Source organism: Pleurodeles waltl, chromosome 10 (assembly GCF_031143425.1).
Source record: "Pleurodeles waltl isolate 20211129_DDA chromosome 10, aPleWal1.hap1.20221129, whole genome shotgun sequence".
In the NCBI taxonomy this organism is placed as follows: Eukaryota; Metazoa; Chordata; class Amphibia; order Caudata; family Salamandridae; genus Pleurodeles; species Pleurodeles waltl.
Genome location: NC_090449.1, coordinates 596891678 through 596917085, shown reverse-complemented (window position 1 = coordinate 596917085; position 25408 = coordinate 596891678).

Here is a 25408-nt window from a genome sequence, read left to right as displayed (position 1 = left end):
CTGTTTTCTGTAAAAAAATGGGATGTGTCCACGTTGTGTTTTGGGGCACTTCCTGTTGCGGGCGCTTGGCCTACCCACACAAATGAGCTATCATTTTTATCGGGAGACTTGGGGGAACGCTGGGTGGAAGGAAATTTGTGGCTCCTCTCAGATTCCAGAACTTTCTGTCACCGAAATGTGTGGAAAACATGTTTTTTTAGCCAAATTTTGAAGTTTGCAACGGATTCTGGGTAACAGAACCTGGTCAGAGCCCAGCAAGTCACCTCATCTTTGATTCCCCTTGTTCTCTAGTTTTAAAAAATGCACAGGTTTGGTAGGTTTCCCTAGGTGCCGGCTGAGCTAGATTCCTAAATCTACAGGTAGGCAATTTGCAAAAAACACCTCTGTTTTCTATGAAAAAATGGGATGTGTCCATGTTGCGTTTTGGGGCATTTCCTGTCGCAGGCGCTCGGCCTACCCACACAAGTGAGGTAGCATTTTTATCGGGAGACTTGGAGGAACGCTGGGTGGAAGGAAATTTGTGGCTCCTCTCAGATTCCAGAACTTTCTGTCACCGAAATGTGAGGAAAACGTGTTTTTTTAGCCAAATGTTGAGGTTTGCAAAGGATTCTGGCTAACAGAACCTGGTCAGAGCCCCACAAGTCACCCTATCTTGAATTCCCATCGGTCTCTAGCTTAAAAAAATGCACAGGTTTGGTATGTTTCCCTAGGTGCCGGCTGAGCTAGAGGCCAAAATCTACAGGTAGGCAATTTGCAAAAAACACCTCTGTTTTCTATCAAAAAATGGGATGTGTCCACGTTGCGTTTAGGGGCATTTCCTGTCGCAGGCACTCGGCCTACCCACACAAGTGAGGTATCATTTTTATCGGGAGACTTGGGGGAAAGCTTGGTGGAAGGAAATTTGTGGCTCTTCTCAGATTCCAGAACTTTCTGTCACCAAAATGTGAGGAAAACGTGTTTTTTTAGCCAAATTTTGAGGTTTGCAAAGGATTCTGGGTAACAGAAGCTGGTCAGAGCCCCACAAGTCATCCCATCTTGGATTCCCATCGGTCTCTAGTTTTAAAAAATGCACAGGTTTGGTAGGTTTCCCTAGGTGCAGGCTGAGCTAGAGGCCAAAATCTACAAGTAGGCACTTTGCAAAAAAACCTCTGTTTTCTGTCAAAAAATGGGATGTGTCCACGTTGTGTTTTGGGGCATTTCCTGTCCCGGGCGCTCGGGCTACCCACACAAGTGAGGTAGCATTTTTATCGGGAGACTTGGAGGAACGCTGGGTGGAAGGAAATTTGTGGCTCCTCTCAGATTCCAGAACTTTCTGTCACCGAAATGTGAGGAAAACATGTTTTTTTAGGCAAATTTTGAGGTTTGCAAAGGATTCTGGCTAACAGAACCTGGTCAGAGCCCCACAAGTCACCCTATCTTGAATTCCCCTAGGTCTCTGGTTTAAAAAAATGCACAGGTTTGGTATGTTTCCCTAGGTGCCGGCTGAGCTAGAGGCCAAAATCTACAGGTAGGCAATTTGCAAAAAACACCTCTGTTTTCTATCAAAAAATGGGATGTGTCCACATTGCGTTTTGGGGCATTTCCTGTCACAGGCGCTCGGCCTACCCACACAAGGGAGGTATCATTTTTATCGGGAGACTTGGGGGAACGCTGGGTGGAAGGAAATTTGTGGCTCCTCTCAGATTCCAGAACTTTCTGTCACCGAAATGTGAGGAAAACGTGTTTTTTCAGCCTAATTTTGAGGTTTGCAAAGGATTCTGGGTAACAGAAGCTGGTCAGAGCCCCACAAGTCACCCCATCTTGGATTCCCATCGGTCTCTAGTTTTAAAAAATGCGCAGGTTTGGTAGGTTTCCCTAGGTGCAGGCTGAGCTAGAGGCCAAAATCTACAAGTAGGCACTTTGCAAAAACACCTCTGTTTTCTGTCAAAAAATGGGATGTGTCCACGTTGTGTTTTGGGGCATTTCCTGTCGCGGGCACTCGGGCTACCCACACAAGTGAGGTAGCATTTTTATCGGGAGACTTGGAGGAACGCTGGGTGGAAGGAAATTTGTGGCTCCTCTCAGATTCCAGAACTTTCTGTCACCGAAATGTGAGGAAAACATGTTTTTTTAGCCAAATTTTGAGGTTTGCAACGGATTCTGGGTAACAGAACCTGTCAGAGCCCCACAAGTCACCCCATCTTAGATTCCCCTCGGTCTCTATGTTTTAAAAAATGCACAGGTTTGGTAGCTTTCCCCTGGTGCCGGCTGAGCTAGAGGCCAAAATCTACAGGTAGGCACTTTGCAAAAAACACCTCTGTTTTCTGTCAAAAAATGGGATGTGTCCACGTTGCGTTTAGGGGCATTTCCTGTCGCTGGCGCTCGGCCTACCCACACAAGTGAGGTATCATTTTTATCGGGAGACTTGGGGGAAAGCTTGGTGGAAGGAAATTTGTGGCTCCTCTCAGATTCCAGAACTTTCTGTCACCGAAATGTGAGGAAAACGTGTTTTTTTAGCCAAATTTTGAGGTTTGCAACGGATTCTGGGTAACAGAACCTGTCAGAGCCCCACAAGTCACCCCATCTTAGATTCCCCTCGGTCTCTATGTTTTAAAAAATGCACAGGTTTGGTAGCTTTCCCCTGGTGCCGGCTGAGCTAGAGGCCAAAATCTACAGGTAGGCACTTTGCAAAAAACACCTCTGTTTTCTGTCAAAAAATGGGATGTGTCCACGTTGCGTTTTGGGGCATTTCCTGTCGCTGGCGCTCGGCCTACCCACACAAGTGAGGTATCATTTTTATCGGGAGACTTGGGGGAACGCTGTGTGGAAGGAAATTTGTGGCTCTTCTCAGATTCCAGAACTTTCTGTCACCAAAATGTGAGGAAAACGTGTTTTTTTAGCCAAATTTTGAGGTTTGCAAATGTTTCTGGGTAACAGAAGCTCGTCAGAGCCCCACAAGTCACCCCATCTTGGATTCCCATCGGTCTCTAGTTTTCACAAATGCACAGGTTTGGTAGCTTTCCCAAGGTGCAGGCTGAGCTAGAGGCCAAAATCTACAGGTAGGCACTTTGCAAAAAACACCTCTGTTTTCTGTAAAAAAATGGGATGTGTCCACGTTGTGTTTTGGGCAACTTCCTGTCGAGGGCGCTAGGCCTACCCACACAAATGAGCTATCATTTTTATCGGGAGACTTGGGGGAACGCTGGGTGGAAGGAAATTTGTGGCTCCTCTCAGATTCCAGAACTTTCTGTCACTGAAATGTGAGGAAAGCATGTTTTTTTAGCCAAATTTTGAGGTTTGCAACGGATTCTGGGTAACAGAACCTGGTCAGAGCCCCACAAGTCACCTCATCTTTGATTCCCCTTGGTCTCTAGTTTTAAAAAATGCACAGGTTTGGTAGGTTTCCCTAGGTGCCGGCTGAGCTAGAGTCCTAAATCTACAGGTAGGCAATTTGCAAAAAACACCTCTGTTTTCTATTAAAAAATGGGATGTGTCCACGTTGCGTTTTGGGGCATTTCCTGTCGCAGGCGCTCGGCCTACCCACACAAGTGAGGTAGCATTTTTATCGGGAGACTTGGAGGAACGCTGGGTGGAAGGAAATTTGTGGCTCCTCTCAGATTCCAGAACTTTCTGTCACCGAAATGTGAGGAAAACGTGTTTTTTAGGCAAATTTTGAGGTTTGCAAAGGATTCTGGCTAACAGAACCTGGTCAGAGCCCCACAAGTCACCCTATCTTGAATTCCCCTAGGTCTCTGGTTTAAAAAAATGCACAGGTTTGGTATGTTTCCCTAGGTGCCGGCTGAGCTAGAGGCCAAAATCTACAGGTAGGCAATTTGCAAAAAAACACCTCTGTTTTATATCAAAAAATGGGATGTGTCCAAGTTGCGTTTTGGGGCATTTCCTGTCGCAGGCGCTCGGCCTACCCACACAAGTGAGGTATAATTTTTAGCGGGAGACTTGGGGGAACGCTGGGTGGAAGGAAATTTGTGGCTCTTCTCAGATTCCAGAACTTTCTGTCACCAAAATGTGAGGAAAACGTGTTTTTTTAGCCAAATTTTGAGGTTTGCAAAGGATTCTGGGTAACAGAAGCTGGTCAGAGCCCCACAAGTCACCCCATCTTGGATTACCATCGGTCTCTAGTTTTAAAAAATGCACAGGTTTGGTAGGTTTCCCTAGGTGCAGGCTGAGCTAGAGGCCAAAATCTACAGGTAGGCACTTTGCAAAAAACACCTCTGTTTTCTGTCAAAAAATGGGATGTGTCCACGTTGCGTTTTGGGGCATTTCCTGTTGCGGGCGCTAGGCCTACCCACAGAAGTGAGGTATAATTTTTATCGAGAGACTTGGGGGAACACTGGGTGGAAGGAAATTTGTGGCTCCTCTCAGATTCCAGAACTTTCTGTCACTGAAATGTGAGGAAAACGTGTTTTTTTAGCCAAATTTTGAGGTTTGAAAAGGATTCTGGGTAACAGAACCTGGTCAGAGCCCAACAAGTCACCCCATCTTTGATTCCCCTTGGTCTCTAGTTTAAAAAAATGCACAGGTTTGGTAGGTTTCCCTAGGTGCCGGCTGAGCTAGAGGCCAAAATCTACAGGTAGGCACATTGCAAAAAACACCTCTGTTTTCTGTCAAAAAATGGGATGTGTCACCGTTGCGTCTTGGGGCATTTCCTGTCGCGGGCGCTAGGCCTACCCACACAAGTGAGGTATCATTTTTATCGGGAGACTTGAAGGAACGCTAAGTGGAAGGGAATTTGTGTCTCTTCTCATTTTCCAGAACTTTCTGTCACCAAAATGTGAGGAAAATGTGTTTTTTTAGCCATATTTTGAGGTTTGCAAAGGATTCTGGGTAACAGAACCTGGTCAGAGCCCCACAAGTCACCCCATCTTGGATTCCCATCGGTCTCTAGTTTTAAAAAATGCACAGGTTTGGTAGGTTTCCCTAGGTGCAGGCTGAGCTAGAGGCCAAAATCTACAAGTAGGCACTTTGCAAAAACACCTCTGTTTTCTGTCAAAAAATGGGATGTGTCCACGTTGCGTTTTGGGTCATTTCCTGTCGCAGGCGCTCGGCCTACCCACACAAGTGAGGTAGCATTTTTATCGGGAGACTTGGAGGAACGCTGGGTGGAAGGAAATTTGTGGCTCCTCTCAGATTCCAGAACTTTCTGTCACCGAAATGTGAGGAAAACGTGTTTTTTAGGCAAATTTTGAGGTTTGCAAAGGATTCTGGCTAACAGAACCTGGTCAGAGCCCCACAAGTCACCCTATCTTGAATTCCCCTAGGTCTCTGGTTTAAAGAAATGCACAGGTTTGGTATGTTTCCCTAGGTGCCGGCTGAGCTAGAGGCCAAAATCTACAGGTAGGCAATTTGCAAAAAAACACCTCTGTTTTCTATCAAAAAATGGGATGTGTCCACGGTGCGTTTTGGGGCATTTCCTGTCGCAGGCGCTCGGCCTACCCACACAAGTGAGGTATCATTTTTAGCGGGAGACTTGGGGGAACGCTGGGTGGAAGGGAATTTGTGGCTCTTCTCAGATTCCAGAACTTTCTGTCACCAAAATGTGAGGAAAACGTGTTTTTTTAGCCAAATTTTGAGGTTTGCAAAGGATTCTGGGTAACAGAAGCTGGTCAGAGCCCCACAAGTCACCCCATCTTGGATTCCCATCGGTCTCTAGTTTTAAAAAATGCACAGGTTTGGTAGGTTTCCCTAGGTGCAGGCTGAGCTAGAGGCCAAAATCTACAGGTAGGCACTTTGCAAAAAACACCTCTGTTTTCTGTCAAAAAATGGGATGTGTCCACGTTGCGTTTTGGGGCATTTCCTGTCGCGGGCGCTAGGCCTACCCACAGAAGTGAGGTATCATTTTTATCGAGAGACTTGGGGGAACACTGGGTGGAAGGAAATTTGTGGCTCCTCTCAGATTCCAGAACTTTCTGTCACTAAAATGTGAGGAAAACGTGTTTTTTCAGCCACATTTTGAGGTTTGAAAAGGATTCTGGGTAACAGAACCTGGTCAGAGCCCCACAAGTCACCCCATCTTTGATTCCCCTTGGTCTCTAGTTTTAAAAAATGCACAGGTTTGGTAGGTTTCCCTAGGTGCCGGCTGAGCTAGAGGCCAAAATCTACAGGTAGGCACATTGCAAAAAACACCTCTGTTTTCTGTCAAAAAATGGGATGTATCACCGTTGTGTCTTGGGGCATTTCCTGTCCCGGGCGCTAGGCCTACCCACACAAGTGAGGTATAATTTTTATCGGGAGACTTGAAGGAACGCTAAGTGGAAGGGAATTTGTGTCTCTTCTCATTTTCCAGAACTTTCTGTCACCAAATTTGAAGAAAATGTGTTTTTTTAGCCATATTTTGAGGTTTGCATAGGATTCTGGGTAACAGAACCTGGTCAGAGCCCCACAAGTCACCCCATCTTGGATTCCCCTAGGTCTCTAGTTTAAAAAAATGCACAGGTCTGGTAGGTTTCCCTTGGTGCTGGCTGAGCTAGAGGCCAAAATCTACAGGTAGGCACTTTGCAAAAAACACCTCTGTTTTCTGTCAAAAAATGGGATGTGTCCACGTTGCGTCTTGGGGCATTTCCTGTCGCGGGCGCTAGGCCTACCCACACAAGTGAGGTATCATTTTTATCGGGAGACTTGAAGGAACGCTAAGTGGAAGGGAATTTGTGGTTCTTCTCATTTTCCAGTACTTTCTGTCACCAAAATGTGAGGAAAACGTGTTTTTTTAGCCAAATTTTGAGGTTTGCAAAGGATTCTGGGTAACAGAAGCTGGTCAGAGCCCCACAAGTCACCCCATCTTGGATTCCCATCGGTCTCTAGTTTTAAAAAATGCACAGGTTTGGCAGGTTTCCCTAGGTGCAGGCTGAGCTAGAGGCTAAAATCTACAAGTAGGCACTTTGCAAAAAACACCTCTGTTTTCTGTCAAAACATGGGATGTGTCCACGTTGTGTTTTGGGGCATTTCCTGTCGCGGGTGCTCGGGCTACCCACACAAGTGAGGTAGCATTTTTATCAGGAGACTTGGAGGAATGCTGGGTGGAAGGAAATTTGTGGCTCCCCTCAGATTCCAGAACTTTATGTCACTGAAATGTGAGGAAAACTTGTTTTTTTAGCCAAATTTTGAGGTTTGCCAAGGATTCTGGGCAACAGAACCTGGTCAGAGCCCGACAAGTCACCCCATCTTGGATTCCCCTAGGTCTCTCGTTTTCAAAAATGCACAGGTTTGGTATGTTTCCCTAGCTGCCAGCTGAGCTAGAGGCCAAAATCTACAGGTAGGCACTTTGCAAAAAACACCTCTGTTTCCTGTCAAAAAATGGGATGTGTGCACGTTGTGTTTTGGGGCATTTCCTGCCGTGGGCGCTATGCATGCCCACACAAGTGAGGTATCATTTTTATCCGGAGACTTGGGGGAGCGCTGGGTGGAAGGAAATTTGTAGCTCTTCTCAGATTCCAGAACTTTCTGTCACCAAAATGTGAGGAAAATGTGTTTTTTTAGCCAAATTTTGAGGTTTGCAAAGGATTCTGGGTAACAGAAGCTGGTCAGAGCCCCACAAGTCACCCCATCTTGGATTCCCATCGGTCTCTAGTTTTAAAAAATGCACAGGTTTGGAAGGTTTCCCTAGGTGCCGGCTGAGCTAGAGGCCAAAATCTACAGGTAGGCACTTTGCAAAAAACACCTCTGTTTCCTGTCAAAAAATGGGATGTGTGCACGTTGTGTTTTGGGGCATTTCCTGCCGTGGGCGCTACGCATGCCCACACAAGTAAGGTATCATTTTTATCCGGAGACTTGGGGGAGCGCTGGGTGGAAGGAAATTTGTGGCTCTTCTCAGATTCCAGAACTTTCTGTCACCAAAATGTGAGGAAAATGTGTTTTTTTAGCCAAATTTTGAGGTTTGCAAAGGATTCTGGGTAACAGAACCTGGTCAGAGCCCCACAAGTCACCCTATCTTGAATTCCCCTAGGTCTCTGGTTTAAAAAAATGCACAGGTTTGGTATGTTTCCCTAGGTGCCGGCTGAGCTAGAGGCCAAAATCTACAGGTAGGCAATTTGCAAAAAACACCTCTGTTTCCTATTAAAAAATGGGATGTGTCCACGTTGCGTTTTGGGGCATTTCCTGTCGCAGGCGCTCGGCCTACCCACACAAGTGAGGTATCATTTTTATCGGGAGACTTGGGGGAACGCTGGGTGGAAGGAAATTTGTGGCTCCTCTCAGATTCCAGAACTTTCTGTCACCGAAATGTGAGGAAAATGTGTTTTTTCAGCCAAATTTTGAGGTTTGCAAAGGATTCTGGGTAACAGAAGCTGGTCAGAGCCCCACAAGTCACCCCATCTTGGATTCCCATCGGTCTCTAGTTTTAAAAAATGCACAGGTTTGGTAGGTTTCCCTAGGTGCAGGCTGAGCTAGAGGCCAAAATCTACAAGTAGGCACTTTGCAAAAACACCTCTGTTTTCTGTCAAAAAATGGGATGTGTCCACGTTGTGTTTTGGGGCATTTCCTGTCGCGGGCACTCGGGCTACCCACACAAGTGAGGTAGCATTTTTATCGGGAGACTTGGAGGAACGCTGGGTAGAAGGAAATTTGTGGCTCCTCCCAGATTCCAGAACTTTCTGTCACCGAAATGTGAGGAAAACATGTTTTTTTAGCCAAATTTTGAGGTTTGCAACGGATTCTGGGTAACAGAACCTGATCAGAGCCCCACAAGTCACCCCATCTTTGATTCCCCTCGGTCTCTATGTTTTCAAAAATGCACAGGTTTGGTAGCTTTCCCCTGGTGCCGGCTGAGCTAGAGGCCAAAATCTACAGGTAGGCACTTTGCAAAAAAACACCTCTGTTTTCTGTCAAAAAATGGGATGTGTCCACGTTGCGTTTTGGGGCATTTCCTGTCGCGGGCGCTAGGCCTACCCACAGAAGTGAGGTATCATTTTTATCGGGAGACTTGGGGGAACACTGGGTGGAAGGAAATTTGTGGCTCCTCTCAGATTCCAGAACTTTCTGTCACTGAAATGTGAGGAAAACGTGTTTTTTTAGCCAAATTTTGAGGTTTGAAAAGGATTCTGGGAAACAGAACCTGGTCAGAGCCGCCCCACAAGTCACCCCATCTTTGATTCCCCTTGGTCTCTAGTTTTAAAAAATGCACAGGTTTGGTAGGTTTCCCTAGGTGCCGGCTGAGCTAGAGGCCAAAATCTACAGGTAGGCACTTTGCAAAAAACACCTCTGTTTTCTGTCAAAAAATGGGATGTGTCCACGTTGCGTCTTGGGGCATTTCCTGTCGCGGGCGCTAGGCCTACCCACACAAGTGAGGTATCATTTTTATCGGGAGATTGAAGGAACGCTAAGTGGAAGGGAATTTGTGGTTCTTCTCATTTTCCAGTACTTTCTGTCACCAAAATGTGAGGAAAACGTGTTTTTTTAGCCAAATTTTGAGGTTTGCTAAGGATTCTGGGTAATAGAACCTGGTCAGAGCCCCACAAGTCACCCCATCTTGAATTCCCCTAGGTCTCTAGTTTTCAAAAATGCACAGGTTTGGTAGGTTTCCCTACGTGCTGGCTGAGCTAGAGGCCAAAATATACAGGTAGGCACTTTGCAAAAAACACCTCTGTTTTCTGTCAAAAAATGGGATGTGTCCACGTTGCGTTTTGGGGCCTTTCCTGTCGCTGGCGCTAGGCCTACCCACACAAGTGAGGTATCATTTTTATCGGGAGACTTGGGGGAACGCTGGGTGGAAGGAAATTTGTGGCTCTTCTCAGATTCCAGAACTTTCTGTCACCAAAATGTGAGGAAAACGTGTTTTTTTAGCCAAATTTTGAGGTTTGCAAAGGATTCTGGGTAACAGAAGCTGGTCAGAGCCCCACAAGTCACCCCATCTTGGATTCCCATCGGTCTCTGGTTTTAAAAAATGCACAGGTTTGGTAGCTTTCCCTAGGTGCAGGCTGAGCTAGAGGCCAAAATCTACAGGTAGGCACTTTGCAAAAAACACCTCTGTTTTCTGTAAAAAAATGGGATGTGTCCACGTTGTGTTTTGGGGCACTTCCTGTCGCGGGCGCTAGGCCTACCCACACAAATGAGCTATCATTTTTATCGGGAGACTTGGGGGAACGCTGGGTGGAAGGAAATTTGTGGCTCCTCTCAGATTCCAGAACTTTCTGTCACCGAAATGTGAGGAAAATATGTTTTTTTAGCCAAATTTTGAAGTTTGCAACGGATTCTGGGTAACAGAACCTGGTCAGAGCCCCACAAGTCACCTCATCTTTGATTCCCCTTGTTCTCTAGTTTTAAAAAATGCACAGGTTTGGTAGGTTTCCCTAGGTGCCGGCTGAGCTAGAGTCCTAAATCTACAGATATGCAATTTGCAAAAAACACCTCTGTTTTCTATGAAAAAATGGGATGTGTCCATGTTGCGTTTTGGGGCATTTCCTGTCGCAGGCGCTCGGCCTACCCACACAAGTGAGGTAGCATTTTTATCGGGAGACTTGGAGGAACGCTGGGTGGAAGGAAATTTGTGGCTCCTCTCAGATTCCAGAACTTTCTGTCACCGAAATGTGAGGAAAACGTGTTTTTTTAGCCAAATGTTGAGGTTTGCAAAGGATTCTGGCTAACAGAACCTGGTCAGAGCCCCACAAGTCACCCTATCTTGAATTCCCATCGGTCTCTAGTTTAAAAAAATGCACAGGTTTGGTATGTTTCCCTAGGTGCCGGCTGAGCTAGAGGCCAAAATCTACAGGTAGGCAATTTGCAAAAAACACCTCTGTTTTCTATCAAAAAATGGGATGTGTCCACGTTGCGTTTAGGGGCATTTCCTGTCGCAGGCGCTCGGCCTACCCACACAAGTGAGGTATCATTTTTATCGGGAGACTTGGGGGAAAGCTTGGTGGAAGAAAATTTGTGGCTCTTCTCAGATTCCAGAACTTTCTGTCACCAAAATGTGAGGAAAACGTGTTTTTTTAGCCAAATTTTGAGGTTTGCAAAGGATTCTGGGTAACAGAAGCTGGTCAGAGCCCCACAAGTCATCCCATCGTGGATTCCCATCGGTCTCTAGTTTTAAAAAATGCACAGGTTTGGTAGGTTTCCCTAGGTGCAGGCTGAGCTAGAGGCCAAAATCTACAAGTAGGCACTTTGCAAAAAAACCTCTGTTTTCTGTCAAAAAATGGGATGTGTCCACGTTGTGTTTTGGGGCATTTCCTGTCCCGGGCGCTCGGGCTACCCACACAAGTGAGGTAGCATTTTTATCGGGAGACTTGGAGGAACGCTGGGTGGAAGGAAATTTGTGGCTCCTCTCAGATTCCAGAACTTTCTGTCACCGAAATGTGAGGAAAACATGTTTTTTTAGGCAAATTTTGAGGTTTGCAAAGGATTCTGGCTAACAGAACCTGGTCAGAGCCCCACAAGTCACCCTATCTTGAATTCCCCTAGGTCTCTGGTTTAAAAAAATGTACAGGTTTGGTATGTTTCCCTAGGTGCCGGCTGAGCTAGAGGCCGAAATCTACAGGTAGGCAATTTGCAAAAAACACCTCTGTTTTCTATCAAAAAATGGGATGTGTCCACATTGCGTTTTGGGGCATTTCCTGTCGCAGGCGCTCGGCCTACCCACACAAGTGAGGTATCATTTTTATCGGGAGACTTGGGGGAACGCTGGGTGGAAGGAAATTTGTGGCTCGTCTCAGATTCCAGAACTTTCTGTCACCGAAATGTGAGGAAAATGTGTTTTTTCAGCCAAATTTTGAGGTTTGCAAAGGATTCTGGGTAACAGAAGCTGGTCAGAGCCCCACAAGTCACCCCATCTTGGATTCCCATCGGTCTCTAGTTTTAAAAAATGCACAGGTTTGGTAGGTTTCCCTAGGTGCAGGCTGAGCTAGAGGCCAAAATCTACAAGTAGGCACTTTGCAAAAACACCTCTGTTTTCTGTCAAAAAATGGGATGTGTCCACGTTGTGTTTTGGGGCATTTCCTGTCGCGGGCACTCGGGCTACCCACACAAGTGAGGTAGCATTTTTATCGGGAGACTTGGAGGAACGCTGGGTGGAAGGAAATTTGTGGCTCCTCTCAGATTCCAGAACTTTCTGTCACCGAAATGTGAGGAAAACATGTTTTTTTAGCCAAATTTTGAGGTTTGCAACGGATTCTGGGTAACAGAACCTGTCAGAGCCCCACAAGTCACCCCATCTTAGATTCCCCTCGGTCTCTATGTTTTCAAAAATGCACAGGTTTGGTAGCTTTCCCCTGGTGCCGGCTGAGCTAGAGGCCAAAATCTACAGGTAGGCACTTTGTAAAAAACACCTCTGTTTTCTGTCAAAAAATGGGATGTGTCCACGTTGCGTTTTGGGGCATTTCCTGTCGCTGGCGCTCGGCCTACCCACACAAGTGAGGTATCATTTTTATCGGGAGACTTGGGGGAATGCTGGGTGGAAGGAAATTTGTGGCTCTTCTCAGATTCCAGAACTTTCTGTCACCAAAATGTGAGGAAAACGTGTTTTTTTAGCCAAATTTTGAGGTTTGCAAAGGTTTCTGGGTAACAGAAGCTCGTCAGAGCCCCACAAGTCACCCCATCTTGGATTCCCATTGGTCTCTAGTTTTCACAAATGCACAGGTTTGGTAGCTTTCCCAAGGTGCAGGCTGAGCTAGAGGCCAAAATCTACAGGTAGGCACTTTGCAAAAAACACCTCTGTTTTCTGTAAAAAAATGGGATGTGTCCACGTTGTGTTTTGGGCAACTTCCTGTCGCGGGCGCTAGGCCTACCCACACAAATGAGCTATAATTTTTATCGGGAGACTTGGGGGAACGCTGGGTGGAAGGAAATTTGTGGCTCCTCTCAGATTCCAGAACTTTCTGTCACCGAAATGGAAGGAAAACATGTTTTTTTAGCCAAATTTTGAGGTTTGCAACGGATTCTAGGTAACAGAACCTGGTTAGAGCCCCACAAGTCACCTCATCTTTGATTCCCCTTGGTCTCTAGTTTTAAAAAATGCACAGGTTTGGTAGGTTTCCCTAGGTGCCGGCTGAGCTTGAGTCCTAAATCTACAGGTAGGCAATTTGCAAAAAACACCTCTGTTTTCTATTAAAAAATGGGATGTGTCCACGTTGCGTTTTGGGTCATTTCCTGTCGCAGGCGCTCGGCCTACCCACACAAGTGAGGTAGCATTTTTATCGGGAGACTTGGAGGAACGCTGGGTGGAAGGAAATTTGTGGCTCCTCTCAGATTCCAGAACTTTCTGTCACCTAAATGTGAGGAAAACGTGTTTTTTAGGCAAATTTTGAGGTTTGCAAAGGATTCTGGCTAACAGAACCTGGTCAGAGCCCCACAAGTCACCCTATCTTGAATTCCCCTAGGTCTCTGGTTTAAAAAAATGCACAGGTTTGGTATGTTTCCCTAGGTGCCGGCTGAGCTAGAGGCCAAAATCTACAGGTAGGCAATTTGCAAAAAAACACCTCTGTTTTCTATCAAAAAATGGGATGTGTCCACGTTGCGGTTTGGGGCATTTCCTGTCGCAGGCGCTCGGCCTACCCACACAAGTGAGGTATCATTTTTATCGGGAGACTTGGGGGAACGCTGGGTGGAAGGAAATTTGTGGCTCCTCTCAGATTCCAGAACTTTCTGTCACCGAAATGTGAGGAAAATGTGTTTTTTCAGCCAAATTTTGAGGTTTGCAAAGGATTCTGGGTAACAGAAGCTGGTCAGAGCCCCACAAGTCACCCCATCTTGGATTCCCATCGGTCTCTAGTTTTAAAAAATGCACAGGTTTGGTAGGTTTCCCTAGGTGCAGGCTGAGCTAGAGGCCAAAATCTACAAGTAGGCACTTTGCAAAAACACCTCTGTTTTCTGTCAAAAAATGGGATGTGTCCACGTTGTGTTTTGGGGCATTTCCTGTCGCGGGCACTCGGGATACCCACACAAGTGAGGTAGCATTTTTATCGGGAGACTTGGAGGAACGCTGGGTGGAAGGAAATTTGTGGCTCCTCCCAGATTCCAGAACTTTCTGTCACCGAAATGTGAGGAAAACATGTTTTTTTAGCCAAATTTTGAGGTTTGCAACGGATTCTGGGTAACAGAACCTGATCAGAGCCCCACAAGTCACCCCATCTTTGATTCCCCTCGGTCTCTATGTTTTCAAAAATGCACAGGTTTGGTAGCTTTCCCCTGGTGCCGGCTGAGCTAGAGGCCAAAATCTACAGGTAGGCACTTTGCAAAAAAACACCTCTGTTTTCTGTCAAAAAATGGGATGTGTCCACGTTGCGTTTTGGGGCATTTCCTGTCGCGGGCGCTAGGCCTACCCACAGAAGTGAGGTATCATTTTTATCGGGAGACTTGGGGGAACACTGGGTGGAAGGAAATTTGTGGCTCCTCTCAGATTCCAGAACTTTCTGTCACTGATATGTGAGGAAAACGTGTTTTTTTAGCCAAATTTTGAGGTTTGAAAAGGATTCTGGGAAACAGAACCTGGTCAGAGCCCCACAAGTCACCCCATCTTTGATTCCCCTTGGTCTCTAGTTTTAAAAAATGCACAGGTTTGGTAGGTTTCCCTAGGTGCCGGCTGAGCTAGAGGCCAAAATCTACAGGTAGGCACTTTGCAAAAAACACCTCTGTTTTCTGTCAAAAAATGGGATGTGTCCACGTTGCGTCTTGGGGCATTTCCTGTCGCGGGCGCTAGGCCTACCCACACAAGTGAGGTATCATTTTTATCGGGAGACTTGAAGGAACGCTAAGTGGAAGGGAATTTGTGGTTCTTCTCATTTTCCAGTACTTTCTGTCACCAAAATGTGAGGAAAACGTGTTTTTTTAGCCAAATTTTGAGGTTTGCTAAGGATTCTGGGTAATAGAACCTGGTCAGAGCCCCACAAGTCACCCCATCTTGAATTCCCCTAGGTCTCTAGTTTTCAAAAATGCACAGGTTTGGTAGGTTTCCCTACGTGCTGGCTGAGCTAGAGGCCAAAATCTACAGGTAGGCACTTTGCAAAAAACACCTCTGTTTTCTGTCAAAAAATGGGATGTGTCCACGTTGCGTTTTGGGGCCTTTCCTGTCGCTGGCGCTAGGCCTACCCACACAAGTGAGGTATCATTTTTATCGGGAGACTTGGGGGAACGCTGGGTGGAAGGAAATTTGTGGCTCTTCTCAGATTCCAGAACTTTCTGTCACCAAAATGTGAGGAAAACGTGTTTTTTTAGCCAAATTTTGAGGTTTTCAAAGGATTCTGGGTAACAGAAGCTGGTCAGAGCCCCACAAGTCACCCCATCTTGGATTCCCATCGGTCTCTAGTTTAAAAAAATGCACAGGTTTGGTAGCTTTCCTTAGGTGCAGGCTGAGCTAGAGGCCAAAATCTACAGGTAGGCACTTTGCAAAAAACACCTCTGTTTTCTGTAAAAAAATGGGATGTGTCCACGTTGTGTTTTGGGGCACTTCCTGTCGCGGTCGCTAGGCCTACCCACACAAATGAGCTATCATTTTTATCGGGAGACTTGGGGGAACGCTGGGTGGAAGGAAATTTGTGGCTCCTCTCAGATTCCAGAACTTTCTGTCACCGAAATGTGAGGAAAATATGTTTTTTTAGCCAAATTTTGAAGTTTGCAACGGATTCTGGGTAACAGAACCTGGTCAGAGCCCCACAAGTCACCTCATCTTTGATTCCCCTTGTTCTCTAGTTTTAAAAAATGCACAGGTTTGGTAGGTTTCCCTAGGTGCCGGCTGAGCTAGAGTCCTAAATCTACAGATAGGCAATTTGCAAAAAACACCTCTGTTTTCTATGAAAAAATGGGATGTGTCCATGTTGCGTTTTGGGGCATTTCCTGTCGCAGGCGCTCGGCCTACCCACACAAGTGAGGTAGCATTTTTATCGGGAGACTTGGAGGAACGCTGGGTGGAAGGAAATTTGTGGCTCCTCTCAGATTCCAGAACTTTCTGTCACCGAAATGTGAGGAAAACGTGTTTTTTTAGCCAAATGTTGAGGTTTGCAAAGGATTCTGGCTAACAGAACCTGGTCAGAGCCCCACAAATCACCCTATCTTGAATTCCCATCGGTCTCTAGTTTAAAAAAATGCACAGGTTTGGTATGTTTCCCTAGGTGCCGGCTGAGCTAGAGGCCAAAATCTACAGGTAGGCAATTTGCAAAAAACACCTCTGTTTTCTATCAAAAAATGGGATGTGTCCACGTTGCGTTTAGGGGCATTTCCTGTCGCAGGCGCTCGGCCTACCCACACAAGTGAGGTATCATTTTTATCGGGAGACTTGGGGGAAAGCTTGGTGGAAGAAAATTTGTGGCTCTTCTCAGATTCCAGAACTTTCTGTCACCAAAATGTGAGGAAAACGTGTTTTTTCAGCCAAATTTTGAGGTTTGCAAAGGATTCTGGGTAACAGAAGCTGGTCAGAGCCCCACAAGTCATCCCATCTTGGATTCCCATCGGTCTCTAGTTTTAAAAAATGCACAGGTTTGGTAGGTTTCCCTAGGTGCAGGCTGAGCTAGAGGCCAAAATCTACAAGTAGGCACTTTGCAAAAAAACCTCTGTTTTCTGTCAAAAAATGGGATGTGTCCACGTTGTGTTTTGGGGCATTTCCTGTCCCGGGCGCTCGGGCTACCCACACAAGTGAGGTAGCATTTTTATCGGGAGACTTGGAGGAACGCTGGGTGGAAGGAAATTTGTGGCTCCTCTCAGATTCCAGAACTTTCTGTCACCGAAATGTGAGGAAAACATGTTTTTTTAGCCAAATTTTGAGGATTGCAACGGATTCTGGGTAACAGAACCTGTCAGAGCCCCACAAGTCACCCCATCTTAGATTCCCCTCGGTCTCTATGTTTTCAAAAATGCACAGGTTTGGTAGCTTTCCCCTGGTGCCGGCTGAGCTAGAGGCCAAAATCTACAGGTAGGCACTTTGTAAAAAACACCTCTGTTTTCTGTCAAAAAATGGGATGTGTCCACGTTGCGTTTTGGGGCATTTCCTGTCACTGGCGCTCGGCCTACCCACACAAGTGAGGTATCATTTTTATCGGGAGACTTGGGGGAACGCTGGGTGGAAGGAAATTTGTGGCTCTTCTCAGATTCCAGAACTTTCTGTCACCAAAATGTGAGGAAAACGTGTTTTTTTAGCCAAATTTTGAGGTTTGCAAAGGTTTCTGGGTAACAGAAGCTCGTCAGAGCCCCACAAGTCACCCCATCTTGGATTCCCATTGGTCTCTAGTTTTCACAAATGCACAGGTTTGGTAGCTTTCCCAAGGTGCAGGCTGAGCTAGAGGCCAAAATCTACAGGTAGGCACTTTGCAAAAAACACCTCTGTTTTCTGTAAAAAAATGGGATGTGTCCACGTTGTGTTTTGGGCAACTTCCTGTCGCGGGCGCTAGGCCTACCCACACAAATGAGCTATAATTTTTATCGGGAGACTTGGGGGAACGCTGGGTGGAAGGAAATTTGTGGCTTCTCTCAGATTCCAGAACTTTCTGTCACCGAAAGGGAAGGAAAACATGTTTTTTTAGCCAAATTTTGAGGTTTGCAACCGATTCTGGGTAACAGAACCTGGTCAGAGCCCCACAAGTCACCTCATCTTTGATTCCCCTTGGTCTCTAGTTTTAAAAAATGCACAGGTTTGGTAGGTTTCCCTAGGTGCCGGCTGAGCTAGAGTCCTAAATCTACAGGTAGGCAATTTGCAAAAAACACCTCTGTTTTCTATTAAAAAATGGGATGTGTCCACGTTGCGTTTTGGGTCATTTCCTGTCGCAGGCGCTCGGCCTACCCACACAAGTGAGGTAGCATTTTTATCGGGAGACTTGGAGGAACGCTGGGTGGAAGGAAATTTGTGGCTCCTCTCAGATTCCAGAACTTTCTGTCACCTAAATGTGAGGAAAACGTGTTTTTTAGGCAAATTTTGAGGTTTGCAAAGGATTCTGGCTAACAGAACCTGGTCAGAGCCCCACAAGTCACCCTATCTTGAATTCCCCTAGGTCTCTGGTTTAAAAAAATGCACAGGTTTGGTATGTTTCCCTAGGTGCCGGCTGAGCTAGAGGCCAAAATCTACAGGTAGGCAATTTGCAAAAAAACACCTCTGTTTTCTATCAAAAAATGGGATGTGTCCACGTTGCGGTTTGGGGCATTTCCTGTCGCAGGCGCTCGGCCTACCCACACAAGTGAGGTATCATTTTTAGCGGGAGACTTGGGGGAACGCTGGGTGGAAGGAAATTTGTGGCTCTTCTCAGATTCCAGAACTTTCTGTCACCAAAATGTGAGGAAAACGTGTTTTTTTAGCCAAATTTTGAGGTTTGCAAAGGATTCTGGGTAACAGAAGCTGGTCAGAGCCCCACAAGTCACCCCATCTTGGATTCCCATTGGTCTCTAGTTTTAAAAAATGCACAGGTTTGGTAGGTTTCCCTAGGTGCAGGCTGAGCTAGAGGCCAAAATCTACAGGTAGGCACTTTGCAAAAAACACCTCTGTTTTCTGTCAAAAAATGGGATGTGTCCACGTTGCGTTTTGGGGCATTTCCTGTCGCGGGCGCTAGGCCTACCCACAGAAGTGAGGTATCATTTTTATCGAGAGACTTGGGGGAACACTGGGTGGAAGGAAATTTGTGGCTCCTCTCAGATTCCAGAACTTTCTGTCACTGAAATGTGAGGAAAACGTGTTTTTTCAGCCACATTTTGAGGTTTGAAAAGGATTCTGGGTAACAGAACCTGGTCAGAGCCCCACAAGTCACCCCATCTTTGATTCCCCTTGGTCTCTAGTTTTAAAAAATGCACAGGTTTGGTAGGTTTCCCTAGGTGCCGGCTGAGCTAGAGGCCAAAATCTACAGGTAGGCACATTGCAAAAAACACCTCTGTTTTCTGTCAAAAAATGGGATGTATCACCGTTGCGTCTTGGGGTATTTCCTGTCGCGGGCGCTAGGCCTACCCACACAAGTGAGGTATCATTTTTATCGGGAGACTTGAAGGAACGCTAAGTGGAAGGGAATTTGTGTGTCTTCTCATTTTCCAGAACTTTCTGTCACCAAATTTGAGGAAAACGTGTTTTTTTAGCCATATTTTGAGGTTTGCAAAGGATTCTGGGTAACAGAACCTGGTCAGAGCCCCACAAGTCACCCCATCTTGGATTCCCCTAGGTCTCTAGTTTTCAAAAATGCACAGGTCTGGTAGGTTTCCCTAGGTGCTGGCTGAGCTAGAGGCCAAAATCTACACGTAGGCACTTTGCAAAAAACACCTCTGTTTTCTGTCAAAAAATGGGATGTGTCCACGTTGCGTTTTGGGGCATTGCCTGTCGCTTGGGCTAGGCCTACCCACACAAGTGAGGTATCATTTTTATCGGGAGACTTGGGGGAACGCTGGGTGGAAGGAAATTTGTGGCTCCCCTCAGATTCCAGAACTTTATGTCACTGAAATGTGAGGAAAACTTGTTTTTTTAGCCAAATTTTGAGGTTTGCCAAGGATTCTGGGCAACAGAACCTGGTCAGAGCCCGACAAGTCACCCCATCTTGGATTCCCCTAGGTCTCTCGTTTTCAAAAATGCACAGGTTTGGTATGTTTCCCTAGCTGCCAGCTGAGCTAGAGGCCAAAATCTACAGGTAGGCACTTTGCAAAAAACACCTCTGTTTCCTGTCAAAAAATGGGATGTGTGCACGTTGTGTTTTGGGGCATTTCCTGCCGTGGGCGCTATGCATGCCCACACAAGTGAGGTATCATTTTTATCCGGAGACTTGGGGGAGCGCTGGGTGGAAGGAAATTTGTGGCTCTTCTCAGATTCCAGAACTTTCTGTCACCAAAATGTGAGGAAAATGTGTTTGTTTAGCCAAATTTTGAGGTTTGAAAAGGATTCTGGGTAACAGAAGCTGGTCAGAGCCCCACAAGTCACCCCATCTTGGATTCCCATCGGTCTCTAGTTTTAAAAAATGCACAGGTTTGGAAGGTTTCCCTAGGTGCCGGCTGAGCTAGAGTCCTAAATCTACAGGTAGGCAATTTGCAAAAAACACCTCTGTTTCCTATTAAAAAATGGGATGTGTCCACGTTGCGTTTTGGGGCATTTCCTGTCGCAGGCGCTCAGCCTACCCACACAAGTGAGGTAGCATTTTAATCGGGAGACTTGGAGGAACGCTGGGTGGAAGGAAATTTGTGGCTCCTCTCAGATTCCAGAACTTTCTGTCACCGAAATGTGAGGAAAACGTGTTTTTAAAGGCAAATTTTGAGGTTTGCAAAGGATTCTGGCTAACAGAACCTGGTCAGAGCCCCACAAGTCACCCTATCTTGAATTCCCCTAGGTCTCTGGTTTGAAAAAATGCACAGGTTTGGTATGTTTCCCTAGGTGCCGGCTGAGCTAGAGGCCAAAATCTACAGGTAGGCAATTTGCAAAAAACACCTCTGTTTTCTATCAAAAAATGGGATGTGTCCACATTGCGTTTTGGGGCATTTCCTGTCGCAGGCGCTCGGCCTACCCACACAAGTGAGGTATCATTTTTATCGGGAGACTTGGGGGAACGCTGGGTGGAAGGAAATTTGTGGCTCCTCTCAGATTCCAGAACTTTCTGTCACCGAAATGTGAGGAAAATGTGTTTTTTCAGCCAAATTTTGAGGTTTGCAAAGGATTCTGGGTAACAGAAGCTGGTCAGAGCCCCACAAGTCACCCCATCTTGGATTCCCATCGGTCTCTAGTTTTAAAAAATGCACAGGTTTGGTAGGTTTCCCTAGGTGCAGGCTGAGCTAGAGGCCAAAATCTACAAGTAGGCACTTTGCAAAAACACCTCTGTTTTCTGTCAAAAAATGGGATGTGTCCACGTTGTGTTTTGGGGCATTTCCTGTCGCGGGCACTCGGGCTACCCACACAAGTGAGGTAGCATTTTTATCGGGAGACTTGGAGGAACGCTGGGTGGAAGGAAATTTGTGGCTCCTCTCAGATTCCAGAACTTTCTGTCACCGAAATGTGAGGAAAACATGTTTTTTTAGCCAAATTTTGAGGTTTGCAACGGATTCTGGGTAACAGAACCTGTCAGAGCCCCACAAGTCACCCCATCTTAGATTCCCCTCGGTCTCTATGTTTTCAAAAATGCACAGGTTTGGTAGCTTTCCCCTGGTGCCGGCTGAGCTAGAGGCCAAAATCTACAGGTAGGCACTTTGTAAAAAACACCTCTGTTTTCTGTCAAAAAATGGGATGTGTCCACGTTGCGTTTTGGGGCATTTCCTGTCGCTGGCGCTCGGCCTACCCACACAAGTGAGGTATCATTTTTATCGGGAGACTTGGGGGAATGCTGGGTGGAAGGAAATTTGTGGCTCTTCTCAGATTCCAGAACTTTCTGTCACCAAAATGTGAGGAAAACGTGTTTTTTTAGCCAAATTTTGAGGTTTGCAAAGGTTTCTGGGTAACAGAAGCTCGTCAGAGCCCCACAAGTCACCCCATCTTGGATTCCCATTGGTCTCTAGTTTTCACAAATGCACAGGTTTGGTAGCTTTCCCAAGGTGCAGGCTGAGCTAGAGGCCAAAATCTACAGGTAGGCACTTTGCAAAAAACACCTCTGTTTTCTGTAAAAAAATGGGATGTGTCCACGTTGTGTTTTGGGCAACTTCCTGTCGCGGGCGCTAGGCCTACCCACACAAATGAGCTATAATTTTTATCGGGAGACTTGGGGGAACGCTGGGTGGAAGGAAATTTGTGGCTCCTCTCAGATTCCAGAACTTTCTGTCACCGAAATGGAAGGAAAACATGTTTTTTTAGCCAAATTTTGAGGTTTGCAACGGATTCTAGGTAACAGAACCTGGTTAGAGCCCCACAAGTCACCTCATCTTTGATTCCCCTTGGTCTCTAGTTTTAAAAAATGCACAGGTTTGGTAGGTTTCCCTAGGTGCCGGCTGAGCTTGAGTCCTAAATCTACAGGTAGGCAATTTGCAAAAAACACCTCTGTTTTCTATTAAAAAATGGGATGTGTCCACGTTGCGTTTTGGGTCATTTCCTGTCGCAGGCGCTCGGCCTACCCACACAAGTGAGGTAGCATTTTTATCGGGAGACTTGGAGGAACGCTGGGTGGAAGGAAATTTGTGGCTCCTCTCAGATTCCAGAACTTTCTGTCACCTAAATGTGAGGAAAACGTGTTTTTTAGGCAAATTTTGAGGTTTGCAAAGGATTCTGGCTAACAGAACCTGGTCAGAGCCCCACAAGTCACCCTATCTTGAATTCCCCTAGGTCTCTGGTTTAAAAAAATGCACAGGTTTGGTATGTTTCCCTAGGTGCCGGCTGAGCTAGAGGCCAAAATCTACAGGTAGGCAATTTGCAAAAAAACACCTCTGTTTTCTATCAAAAAATGGGATGTGTCCACGTTGCGGTTTGGGGCATTTCCTGTCGCAGGCGCTCGGCCTACCCACACAAGTGAGGTATCATTTTTATCGGGAGACTTGGGGGAACGCTGGGTGGAAGGAAATTTGTGGCTCCTCTCAGATTCCAGAACTTTCTGTCACCGAAATGTGAGGAAAATATGTTTTTTCAGCCAAATTTTGAGGTTTGCAAAGGATTCTGGGTAACAGAAGCTGGTCAGAGCCCCACAAGTCACCCCATCTTGGATTCCCATCGGTCTCTAGTTTTAAAAAATGCACAGGTTTGGTAGGTTTCCCTAGGTGCAGGCTGAGCTAGAGGCCAAAATCTACAAGTAGGCACTTTGCAAAAACACCTCTGTTTTCTGTCAAAAAATGGGATGTGTCCACGTTGTGTTTTGGGGCATTTCCTGTCGCGGGCACTCGGGATACCCACACAAGTGAGGTAGCATTTTTATCGGGAGACTTGGAGGAACGCTGGGTGGAAGGAAATTTGTGGCTCCTCCCAGATTCCAGAACTTTCTGTCACCGAAATGTGAGGAAAACATGTTTTTTTAGCCAAATTTTGAGGTTTGCAACGGATTCTGGGTAACAGAACCTGATCAGAGCCCCACAAGTCACCCCATCTTTGATTCCCCTCGGTCTCTATGTTTTCAAAAATGCACAGGTTTGGTAGCTTTCCCCTGGTGCCGGCTGAGCTAGAGGCCAAAATCTACAGGTAGGCACTTTGCAAAAAAACACCTCTGTTTTCTGTCAAAAAATGGGATGTGTCCACGTTGCGTTTTAAGGCATTTCCTGTCGCGGGCGCTAGGCCTACCCACAGAAGTGAGGTATCATTTTTATCGGGAGACTTGGGGGAACACTGGGTGGAAGGAAATTTGTGGCTCCTCTCAGATTCCAGAACTTTCTGTCACTGATATGTGAGGAAAACGTGTTTTTTTAGCCAAATTTTGAGGTTTGAAAAGGATTCTGGGAAACAGAACCTGGTCAGAGCCCCACAAGTCACCCCATCTTTGATTCCCCTTGGTCTCTAGTTTTAAAAAATGCACAGGTTTGGTAGGTTTCCCTAGGTGCCGGCTGAGCTAGAGGCCAAAATCTACAGGTAGGCACTTTGCAAAAAACACCTCTGTTTTCTGTCAAAAAATGGGATGTGTCCACGTTGCGTCTTGGGGCATTTCCTGTCGCGGGCGCTAGGCCTACCCACACAAGTGAGGTATCATTTTTATCGGGAGACTTGAAGGAACGCTAAGTGGAAGGGAATTTGTGGTTCTTCTCATTTTCCAGTACTTTCTGTCACCAAAATGTGAGGAAAACGTGTTTTTTTAGCCAAATTTTGAGGTTTGCTAAGGATTCTGGGTAATAGAACCTGGTCAGAGCCCCACAAGTCACCCCATCTTGAATTCCCCTAGGTCTCTAGTTTTCAAAAATGCACAGGTTTGGTAGGTTTCCCTACGTGCTGGCTGAGCTAGAGGCCAAAATCTACAGGTAGGCACTTTGCAAAAAACACCTCTGTTTTCTGTCAAAAAATGGGATGTGTCCACGTTGCGTTTTGGGGCCTTTCCTGTCGCTGGCGCTAGGCCTACCCACACAAGTGAGGTATCATTTTTATCGGGAGACTTGGGGGAACGCTGGGTGGAAGGAAATTTGTGGCTCTTCTCAGATTCCAGAACTTTCTGTCACCAAAATGTGAGGAAAACGTGTTTTTTTAGCCAAATTTTGAGGTTTTCAAAGGATTCTGGGTAACAGAAGCTGGTCAGAGCCCCACAAGTCACCCCATCTTGGATTCCCATCGGTCTCTAGTTTAAAAAAATGCACAGGTTTGGTAGCTTTCCCTAGGTGCAGGCTGAGCTAGAGGCCAAAATCTACAGGTAGGCACTTTGCAAAAAACACCTCTGTTTTCTGTAAAAAAATGGGATGTGTCCACGTTGTGTTTTGGGGCACTTCCTGTCGCGGGCGCTAGGCCTACCCACACAAATGAGCTATCATTTTTATCGGGAGACTTGGGGGAACGCTGGGTGGAAGGAAATTTGTGGCTCCTCTCAGATTCCAGAACTTTCTGTCACCGAAATGTGAGGAAAATATGTTTTTTTAGCCAAATTTTGAAGTTTGCAACGGATTCTGGGTAACAGAACCTGGTCAGAGCCCCACAAGTCACCTCATCTTTGATTCCCCTTGTTCTCTAGTTTTAAAAAATGCACAGGTTTGGTAGGTTTCCCTAGGTGCCGGCTGAGCTAGAGTCCTAAATCTACAGATAGGCAATTTGCAAAAAACACCTCTGTTTTCTATGAAAAAATGGGATGTGTCCATGTTGCGTTTTGGGGCATTTCCTGTCGCAGGCGCTCGGCCTACCCACACAAGTGAGGTAGCATTTTTATCGGGAGACTTGGAGGAACGCTGGGTGGAAGGAAATTTGTGGCTCCTCTCAGATTCCAGAACTTTCTGTCACCGAAATGTGAGGAAAACGTGTTTTTTTAGCCAAATGTTGAGGTTTGCAAAGGATTCTGGCTAACAGAACCTGGTCAGAGCCCCACAAATCACCCTATCTTGAATTCCCATCGGTCTCTAGTTTAAAAAAATGCACAGGTTTGGTATGTTTCCCTAGGTGCCGGCTGAGCTAGAGGCCAAAATCTACAGGTAGGCAATTTGCAAAAAACACCTCTGTTTTCTATCAAAAAATGGGATGTGTCCACGTTGCGTTTAGGGGCATTTCCTGTCGCAGGCGCTCGGCCTACCCACACAAGTGAGGTATCATTTTTATCGGGAGACTTGGGGGAAAGCTTGGTGGAAGAAAATTTGTGGCTCTTCTCAGATTCCAGAACTTTCTGTCACCAAAATGTGAGGAAAACGTGTTTTTTCAGCCAAATTTTGAGGTTTGCAAAGGATTCTGGGTAACAGAAGCTGGTCAGAGCCCCACAAGTCATCCCATCTTGGATTCCCATCGGTCTCTAGTTTTAAAAAATGCACAGGTTTGGTAGGTTTCCCTAGGTGCAGGCTGAGCTAGAGGCCAAAATCTACAAGTAGGCACTTTGCAAAAAAACCTCTGTTTTCTGTCAAAAAATGGGATGTGTCCACGTTGTGTTTTGGGGCATTTCCTGTCCCGGGTGCTCGGGCTACCCACACAAGTGAGGTAGCATTTTTATCGGGAGACTTGGAGGAACGCTGGGTGGAAGGAAAT